The sequence below is a fragment of the Peromyscus maniculatus genome, chromosome 4, assembly GCF_049852395.1.
Source record: "Peromyscus maniculatus bairdii isolate BWxNUB_F1_BW_parent chromosome 4, HU_Pman_BW_mat_3.1, whole genome shotgun sequence".
NCBI classification, from domain to species: Eukaryota; Metazoa; Chordata; class Mammalia; order Rodentia; family Cricetidae; genus Peromyscus; species Peromyscus maniculatus.
In genome coordinates, this window is record NC_134855.1 from 124,691,022 (window position 1) to 124,701,251 (window position 10,230).

The window sequence follows — 10,230 nt, forward strand, 5'->3', positions numbered from 1 at the left end:
AGCAAGTACTTAAGGTGGCAGCTTAGTCACATGCTTTCCACCCAAATAGGGACAACTCAAGTGCCTTTTTCTCTAGTTGAGTGAAGGGCCAGAAATTTACACATCCTTGTATACACAGCTCTGTATTTGATCTCTACAGGCACTCAGTAAACACATAAAATAAAATAAAATAAAATAAAATGATAAAGCAGTCCTACTACACATTTCAACTCAGCATGCAAAAACATCTCAGTTCTTGTAAGTTCTATTTTTAAAGTTATCAAAATAGCATGACTACAACTAAGACATACCCAAAGAAATATTATTCAGACAAAAAAAAAAAAAAAAAGCCTACTGACAAAGCCAACAGCATAAACCTCACAGACCCAGAGATTGAATCTCCATGCTAAGGATGATGGCAGAGCTGTGGCACCTCCTGCATCCCCAGATGACATCATAAATCAAGGCCACAGCCTTCCCAAAACGGTTACAAAGGAGAGAGGTGATGTTATCTTTTAAGTCAAGGCAAGAGTGTTGCCATCCGTCTATCCTGTGCTCAATTGCAGATAATAAAACACGGTGTTCACTGCTCCATTCCTTTGAGCAAGGACACCTTTTCTTATACTGACTGAAAAAATAAAATGCATTTATCTCACAGAATTCAATCTTTCTCTTGCAATGTGAGCTCTCGTTATCATCAAACATCTACTGAGAATCTGCGATGTAAAAGCATAATCCTAAACCCAGGAATATAAAATGTATAAGAAGCAGCTCCCTGACTGCCAGAACTTCCAATCCAACTGAGAAGGAGAAACTAGACAAATGTATGTATTTCTGTATGCTAAATAGATGGCTCTGTTACAAACTTGGTAGATAATAGTCAGGCATCTATGCATATAAGTTCATGTCATTATCTTTCTTACTAAGAACTGCAACCCCCTTTTTTCCTTTGGAATTTTCATTGAAAAATCATTGCTTTGCTGGTCTTCCCTCTTAACTGTTATGTCATGATTCTTACACAGTCCTAATCAAGCTCTCCCATTCTCTCTATTGGAGATATGCCTTAAATTATGCTTAGAATTCTCAATGAATTTCCCATTTTTGCCCTTTAACCCTGAAATGACATAGGACTCTATGGTCTTCTCAGCAGCATCAACAGATTATTTGGTTTTATGTCAAGGATTCCATATTTCTTTTTTCTTTCTTTTTATTTATTCTATGTGTCTTTTATATCACATATCTTGATCCCTTTCATTTCCTCATCCCTTCCCATCTGCCCTCCACTACTACATCACTCCCACCCCACCCCCCAAATAAAACAAAATTTAAGAGAAAAAGGGAGAAATGTAAAATCTCATCATGGAAACTGTAATGTGACACAGTGAATCACGCAGTAAACCCTTTTGTCCATGTATCTTTACTTGCAAGTGTTCATTGCAAAGAGTCATCGGTCTGGTTTGAGGCCTCTGGTTTCTGCTACACTATCAATGCTGGGCCCTCACTAGGACTCTCCTTGGTTATCCTGTTGTTGCCCTGTGTTGTGGAGATCCTGCAGGTTTGGGTCTTTGGGTCAGGTCCCTTCACGTGCTCCAGCAGGTCATAGATGGGATGGATATTGGAGCAAGCCAAGTCATAATCCTGGTTGTGGGCCTGGGCAGCCTGACAGTTGTCCCCTGTCCTCACCACCAGGGTGAGCTCTCCCTCGTTGCCCCTACGAATTCATCTCTTGCAGCAATGAGTTGGGGCTGGGGAAAGTTGTGCTTCCATGCCCTTGGGGTTGGCTCTCCCATACCTAAAACAGGGCCACCTCTATTGTGCTGCCCTGGCAAGGCACGGGGGCCACTCTCTTGAGTGCCGCAGCTAGTGAGGTGTAGGGAAAGTCCTCCTGCTCTTACGACCCCAGGGCCAGTTCCTCCACCTGTCTCAGGCAGGCATTGATGAGGGTAGCAAGGTGGGTGGTGCCCTGTATCAGATGAGTACTGGGGACATCTCTCCCTTGCTCACATCAGGGCTGGGTCACCCTCACCTCACCACCAGGCAGCTCTGCTTTCCTGCTTTCACAAGGGGCGGGGGCAGCTCTCTCATCTATTGCAGGCAGTAAGGGGTGAGAGGTAAGTGGGGGGCATCACACACACACACACACACACACACACACACACACACACACACACACACAGTGCTGCATAACAGATCAGTAGTGGGGACAGGTTTCCCTGGCTGACAACTGGCTAGCTTACCCACAACTCCGCCAACAGGGTTGGCTCTTTTGTGCAGCCCTGATGAGATGCAGGACCTGCCCTCCCAAGTGTTGCAGCTGGTGGGGACAGGGAAAGCTCTCCCATTCTTATGACCACAGGGCCAGCTCTCCCTTCTGCCTCAGGTGTTGATGGGCAGGGGAGGGCATTTCTCTCCAGTCCATGCCACCATATGGCAGATGAACCCCCCCTCTTTTTTTTTTTTTTTTTTTTTATAAAATCACATATTGGCGTTTTGATGCTTGCCTACCTACAAGTATGTTGCTCATGACAATTCCCAGTTTGTTGTTGGTCTCTCGAAAAAAATCCTCTTGTTGGACTATGAACCCTTTCAAGAAATCATTCACTCTGTAGTTATTTATTTCTTCCTTGGACTTTAGAGTGTCAAGTACTTTGCATACACTCTATTGCCACCTTAATCAATAAATCAGAAAAATGAAATTCAAAGTTTAAAACTTGGGGCTGGAGAAATGCCTCAGTGGTTAGGAGTACTGGCTGCTCTACCAGAGAACCCAGGTTCAGTTCCCAGCATCCACATGGTGGCTCACAACCATCTATACCTCTAGTCCCATGGATTTGATGTCCTCTTCTGGCTTCTGAGGACATTGCATGCACATAGTGCACAGATATACATGCAGGCAAAACACCCGTACACATAAAATAAAAATAATAAGTAAATAAATAACTCAGGGGGCCAGAGAGTTGCCTCAATAGTAAAGAACACTTGCTGTTCTTCCAGAGGACCCAAGTTCTGTTCTTAGCACCCATGTGAGTGGTTCAAAATCACCTGAAACTACAGCTCCAGGGTGTCTGACGTTCTCTTCTGAACTCTGCAGACACTAGCACTTACATAGCAAAGACTCACACAGACACAAAATATAAGTTTAAAAAATTAAATCTAGCCGGGCGGTGGTGGCGCACGCCTTTAATCCTAGCACTCGGGAGGCAGAGGCAGGCCGATCTCTGGGAGTTCGAGGCCAGCCTGGGCTACCAAGTGAGTTCCAGGAAAGGCGCAAAGCTATACAGAGAAACCCTGTCTCGAAAAACCAAAAAAAAAAAAAAAAAAATTAAATCTAAAGAAAACTAAGCTTGTAACTTGAAATACAAAGTAAAGCTACTCTGAAATAACATTTAAAAAAAAGACTGTGGATGTTACCAGTAGTCAGAGGTTCTGTCTGCATTGGGTGTTTCTAGGTCCTTGGCCTCTTACTCAAAAATGGAATAAAAGTCCACACAAATTCCAATGTAGCAAGGGAACTCTATTGAAAGTAAAGAAATAGAAAAAGATAAGAATGTATGGTAGAGGTGCAGGCAGCATGGGTGAAATACTGTTGGGTCCCAATCACTGCATCCTTTTATGGGGTTCAAGAGAAGGAATAATTTAGTTACTAAAGGGTACTTGCTGTGGGATGGTCTTTCTGAATGCTGTGAATATGTGTTGCTAGTATTGGTTAATAAAGAAGCTGTTCTGGGCTATGGTAAAGCAGGATAAGAGCCAGGTGGGAAATTAAGGGAGATACAGGGAGAAAAGGGCAGAGTCAGGGCAGACACCATCCAGCTGCCCAAGGAACAACATGTGAGCAGAATGGTAATGCCACAATCAGGTGGCAATACATAGATTAATAGAAATGTATGGTGATATTTTATTTGTACTGAAATGTGATTTTATTTGTATGTTAATAAATAAAGTTGCCTGGGGGTCAGAGCTAATAACAAGCTACAGCAGAAGTTGGGCGGTGGTGGTGCACGCCTTTAATCCCAGCACTTGGGAGGCAGAGCTAGGCAGATCTCTGTGTGTTCAAGGATACAGCCAGCATGGAGACACACGCCTTTAATTTCAATATCAACCATAGAAGACCTGGAGGTCTGTATAGATGGGCCGTGACGAGGAGGTCATGTGGTTGGGTTTACAACCAATGAGAAGGCAGAATGGAAAGTCTATAAAAAAGACAAACAAACAGGAAGTAGGTCTCTTGCTGAGGAAGATAGCAGCGGCAGTGAAGGGTAAGGTTTTTAGCTCTTAGCTATCGCTCTGACCTCTTGGGCTTTCATCTTTGCATTGGCTCTGTGTTTCTTATTTAATAGACGGTTACATCTACAGAAATGGGTTAATTTAAGATGAAAGAGCTAGCTAGCAAGAAGCCTGAGCCATAGACCAAACAGTTTGTAATTGATATAAGCCTCTGTGTGTTTATTTGGGACCAAGCAGCTGTGGGACACAGGAAAACTTCCGGCTACAGATTTCTATCTTGGGTAATATATTTGAATTGTGTAAGTTTTGCTTTATAATACATCTTATTTTAGTCATATGCATGCCCAGTTATGCATAGGCATAAGATGGTAAATAGAAAAGCCATTTGGACACTCAGTTTTGTCATATTGAGCATGTATCCCAAACTTGTGTGGGCTGGATCAGTCTTTTCATTCTGGTTGAATTGAACCTCAGTCTAAATTTAATGGTCATTAAAGAGAGGAGAAATGTATTGCATTGTTCAGAGAGGGGTGTGCATGCAGCTAAATGCAGGTGGGAGGATCCTCGGTTACTAGCAGGTTGCTAGGTGCATTGTTAGAAGTGAAGTGTGTGTGCACTGTACATGGAGGTAACAGTCTCAGAATGCCAAATGCATTGTTATTAGAACAGTACTGTGTGCAAAACCCAAACCAATTAAAGTCCAACACTACTAAATTAATTGCTGTGTTTGCCTGCTTTAGGGATGTAGCTCAGAACAGCATTTGCCTAGCATGCATAATATTCTTCATTTTATCTCTAGAACCTCAAAGTGGACAGGGCATCACATGTCTATAATCCACCCTACTATAGGGAAGTAAAGGGAAAAAATTAGAAGTTCAAGGTCATCTTCAGCTACAAAGAAAATTTGGGGTCAGCCTGGGCTAGAGACTTTGAGAAAAAGAAAGACAGACAGACAGACACCTATAAGGCACCTACAAGATGACAGTGGTATAGAAAAAAACGTAGCTGGCAGGATATATGTATAATTGTACAAATCATACAAGGGAAAGTCGACAAAACTATATACTTGTTTGTTGCTCCAGAAATTCATCTAAGAGTATACTCTGGAGATCTGTCTCCTCCAATGTGAAAATGAATGTGAAAGATTAATTTTCCTAGCACTTTTCTAGTAACCAGTATATCTGGTGGAACAGTGTATCTTACCCTCCATAGAATTCCTCTATGTTCTAATCCCCAGAAACTATGGTTGAAACTTTATTTGGAGGAAAAGTTCTTTAAACACATAATTAATTCTAAAATCTTGAGATAAGATCATCATAGATTCTCTGATGGGTCTTAAATCCATTGACAACTGTGCTTGTAAAAGACAGAGAGAACAGGGACAGTGAAACGGCTCAGGAGGTAAAGGTGCTTTCTATCCCAAGATGCAAGCTGGAGGACCTGAGTTCTGTTCCTGGAGCCCACACAAAGGTGGGAAGAAAGAACCAAGTCCACAAAGTTGTCTGACCTCACATGTGTGCTGTCACACACACACACACACACACACACACACACACACACACACACACACACACAAATGAATAAAATAAAAATTAAGATTAAAAAAACTGAGAGGGAAAAGAGAAAATCAGGAGAGACCCCAGTAAAGTAGAGGTTAAAATTAATGCAGCCACAAGCCTAAAGCCATCAGAAGCCAGAAAAGACAAGGCAAGGTTCTCCCTGAGGCTTTCAGAGGTTGCCTGAGCCTGCTTAACACTGTTTGAATAGACACATCTAAGTTCTAGAATTTTAAAAAGATAAATCTCTGTTGTTTGACACCACCAAATGTGAAGATTTTTGGTAGCCACTACAGAAAATTAGTTCTTCCATATGCTGGAGAGAACCCATGTGATTGTGTAACAGGATGTGATTAGACAGGGCACATCCATATACTTCTGACAGTGGCTGATTGTAATCCAGTACACCCACACGATGAGTGTGATGGAATACAAGATAGTTGCAAAATCAAAGACAAAATTTCTCATGTGCTGATCTGAATGAATCTCTCAGATATATTAAACATAAAAGCAATAAACAGAATGTGGATTTTTTTTTCAGAAGAAACATTGGAAGAATGTCAAACCGAATCAATGATGTAGGTGCCTACTTGGGATGGAAGGTGATGGGGATTGATAAAGCAGGGTCCTTGCCAAGTACATCTGCTGTGTTGTTTCATTTTGAACAATCAAAATGCTTTACATGTTTGAAATCAAAAAAGCAAAAGTCTGAAGTCCCATGTGAAGCTCTGTGGCTTCATAATGGCCATCCTGACATTGAGTTGTATAAAGTGTGGACAAGAGTGTGTAGGCATGGCTCCCTCAATCTACCTGTGTGATGTTCTAATTTGTCAGTTCATTATAATCAATGATTTTTACTTCGAAGAAAAGTTTAAAATAGAACAAAAAATCAGAAAAATAAAATATCAGCAAACATAGCCAACTATGTGTGTAATTGGCATCACACTATAAAGAGAGTACAATTTTTCCAAGGGACTTTTGAAAACAGAATTCACACTATATCTCCATAGAGGAATATAGCCTCACAGCAAACGATTTCCAAAGAAATATAATAAAGACCTAGTATTTTTACTGTAACAGAAAGGAGACACCCTGAAATTCCAAATTTAATAATTAAATAAAATTGTATAAGATTAGCCAAACATGGTGGCACATGCCTTTTATCCCAGTACTTGGAAGGCTGAGACAAACAGATCTCTGTGAGTTCAAGGCCAATTTGGTCTATGTAAGAGAGTTCCAGGCCAGCCAGTGCTGTGCAGTGAGACTCTTGTCTGAAAGCTAAAAATTGTATAATGTTAACAATATAAAATCATGACATAAAATTTCACAGATGGCCAGGCAGTGGTGGTGCATGCCTTTAATCCCAGCACTCAGGAGACAGAGGCATGTGGATCTCTGTGACTTCACATCCAGTCTGGTCAACAGAGCGAGTTTCAGGACAGCCAGAGCTACACAGAGAAACCTTGCCTCAAAAAAAAAAAAAATAAAATAAAATAAAATAAAATTTCACAGGTAAAATGTATTCTTTTCTGTACAGACATGTAGTTGTTTCAGAAACATCTGTAAAGTCACTTGCTTTTCTCACATCTAATTAAGATGGAACTTTGGTCAGTAGTTTGTCAATCATGTGCTCATGTGTTTGTGTGTGTATGTTTCTAGATTCTCAGTTTTATTTTGCGTGTGTGTGTGTGTGTGTGTGTGTGTGTGTGTGTGTGTGTGTGTGTGTGTGTGTTTCTAGATTCTCAGTTTTATTTCATTGACTCAGGTGTGAAAACCCAAACATGGCTCCTCTGGCTTGAGTACTGGAGCTGGATTGTAAGTCTTGATCTTCCTGGTTGACATTATTGTGACTAACTAGGTTGTTGTATGATATTTTGTTTGTATTCTGACAAATAAAGCTTGCCTGGAGATTGGAGGGTGGAGCTATCCACTAGTTAATCATAGAGATCAGGCACTGGTGGCACACATGTTTAATCTCAGCACTTGGGAGGAGGAAGCAGGAAGATCAGGAGTTCGAGGCCACCCTGGGCTACACGATACTGAACGAGTCTAAAAGAGAAACAGCCAAATTTACAGGTGGCCGGGCAGTGGTGGTGCACACCTTTAATCCCAGCACGAGGGAGGTGGAGACAAGAATATAAGGCAGGTGGAGACAGGATCTTGTGCCATGTAGTCTGAAGATTCGTAGAGACAAGACCCCCTTTCAATCTGAGATTTCATAGAAGTAAGAAGTCTCTAGTGGCTGCTGCTCTGCTTCTCTGATCTTCCAGCTTTCACCCTCAATATCTGACTCTGGGTTTTTAATTGTTAAGACTAATTAGGATCGCACTTCACTTGGTCCTTTCTCATTCCATGTAAACCCTAGCATTGATGTCTCTGTTTCTAAAAAAGAAAAAAAAAAAGTCCTTCTACCATTTCCAAGTTCTTCTAATCTCTGGAAGTGTCTAGAAGCAATGACCCCCAGTGGTAGTGAGCACACCTAGCATCCAGAGTGTTCCTTCCAAGTGTCATTTTTACCTTTAGAGAAATGGCAGGTTCTAGATCAGGTACAAGGAAACTATGTAGCAAATTTAAGATGGGAGACAGAAACCAATGAGAAAGTTGAAAACCAGGAGCCAGCTTGAATGGGACCCTAAAATGTGACCATTTAACCAGCTTGAAAAAGTCAAAATCTTTCCCAACTGAAGGACTCTTCGATTAATGAAAACTTAGAAAATAAAATTCTAGGATAACTTTTAGTTTATCATCAAAAAGAATAATGGATTATAACTTTGTATTTATTTGATTATTTATTCATCTATTTATTTATTTTGAAGCAAGATCTCCTGTAGTTCAGACCAGTCTCAAACTTCTAAATTTCCTGTCTTCACTCCCCTAGTGCTGGTAATACAGACATGTACCAACATACCCAGTTTGACTAATTAATTATAAGACTTTAAATGAATACAAATCCAGGAATCCATACCAATTCTGAAAATAACATATTGTCCATTCACTAGATCAGTGTTTCTAGCAGAGTATATTTATTTGATTTTTTTCAAGCAGACTACACACACACACACACACACACACACACACACACACACACACGTGGCCAAAACCCTTTATCAGTTAGCAGATGGGAGAAGTCATGGGAACTAAGTGGCTCTCAAGATCCTAACCAAGGAAAATTGCCAGAAAAACAATCTTGCAATTGATTTTCAGAAAGGCATTAGACATGGCAAAGTAGGCCCAACGAATAAATAGAAACACTCATCAAACTCTGATACTGTCTGGTGCTGTTTATTATTGTAATTTATTCACATAAATTTAAACCAAAAAAAAGAGCTATTGAGCACTACTATGGGTAAATTGTGATTATCAAAAAAATAAAAAAATAATAAAAAAAATTTGTGATTATCATAATGTAACTTCCCAATCATTTCTATTGAATCAAAAAATTGGTCTTTCAAGGGCCTTGTGAACATTGAAACTTATATAATCACCATGTTAACTATTTCTCAAACAATTCTACAATTCAAAGCTGCCAGGTTTGTTTCCATCACAGATCCAGGGTCACCATTTGTCAATACCCAACAAATGATTGTGTTCATTACCCATTCACTGTCATCTCCAGCACATTGTGGAGCATGTTCAGTATGATGTTTTCACTTCTCTAAAATATTATGTGCCTGTCTTAGTTACTCTTCTATTATTGTGATAAAATATCACATTATGACCAAGGCAGCTTGTAGAAGGAAGTCTTTAATTGGGATGTGCAGTTCCAGAGAGATAGGGAGTTTATGACTGCCATGGTTGGGTGCAGAGCAGCAGGCAGGCAGGCAGGCAGGCATGGCGCTGAAGCAGCTCCTGAGAGCTCACCTCCTGATCCACAAACAGGAAGCAGGGAGAAAGTACACACCTTCTCCTAAAAGGCCACAACTTCTAATCATTACCAAACAGGTATACAAATGCCTGAGATCTACAGGAACATGTCTTTCAAACGGCTACAGTACCCCAATTTAAACATTTTACCTTTATTGTCTGAAACTCTTTCTAAAGCAGACTATTCATCACTTATTAAAATCATCATTTATCCTCACTCCAGGCCCCTAGTTCTTCTACATTGTTGTTGCTAGTAGCAACAAAGGAGAGAAACGCCTGGCAGATACTCTCCATTTCCCCTCACCAACTCTTGCCAAACACTCAGTCCCTGCTCTGAGAGAGAATGTGCTCATCTTGTGAACTTTGATTGTTGGGATTCTGCTAGATGATTAGGCTGGCCAGCACTGTAGTTCCAGTAAGTCAAAGTTACCCCAAAGTTCAGTTATCCTAACGTTTTGTGCTCAGATTTTCATTCCTCAAAGAGTCTTTCAGTTTGACAGGATTTATTTGTTTTTTCAGACTAAAATAGGGAATGCTTGCATATTAATCTTAATTGTCAGGAATAGCATACTGATTTTAGCATAAGGAAAACTCAGTTTTTAGA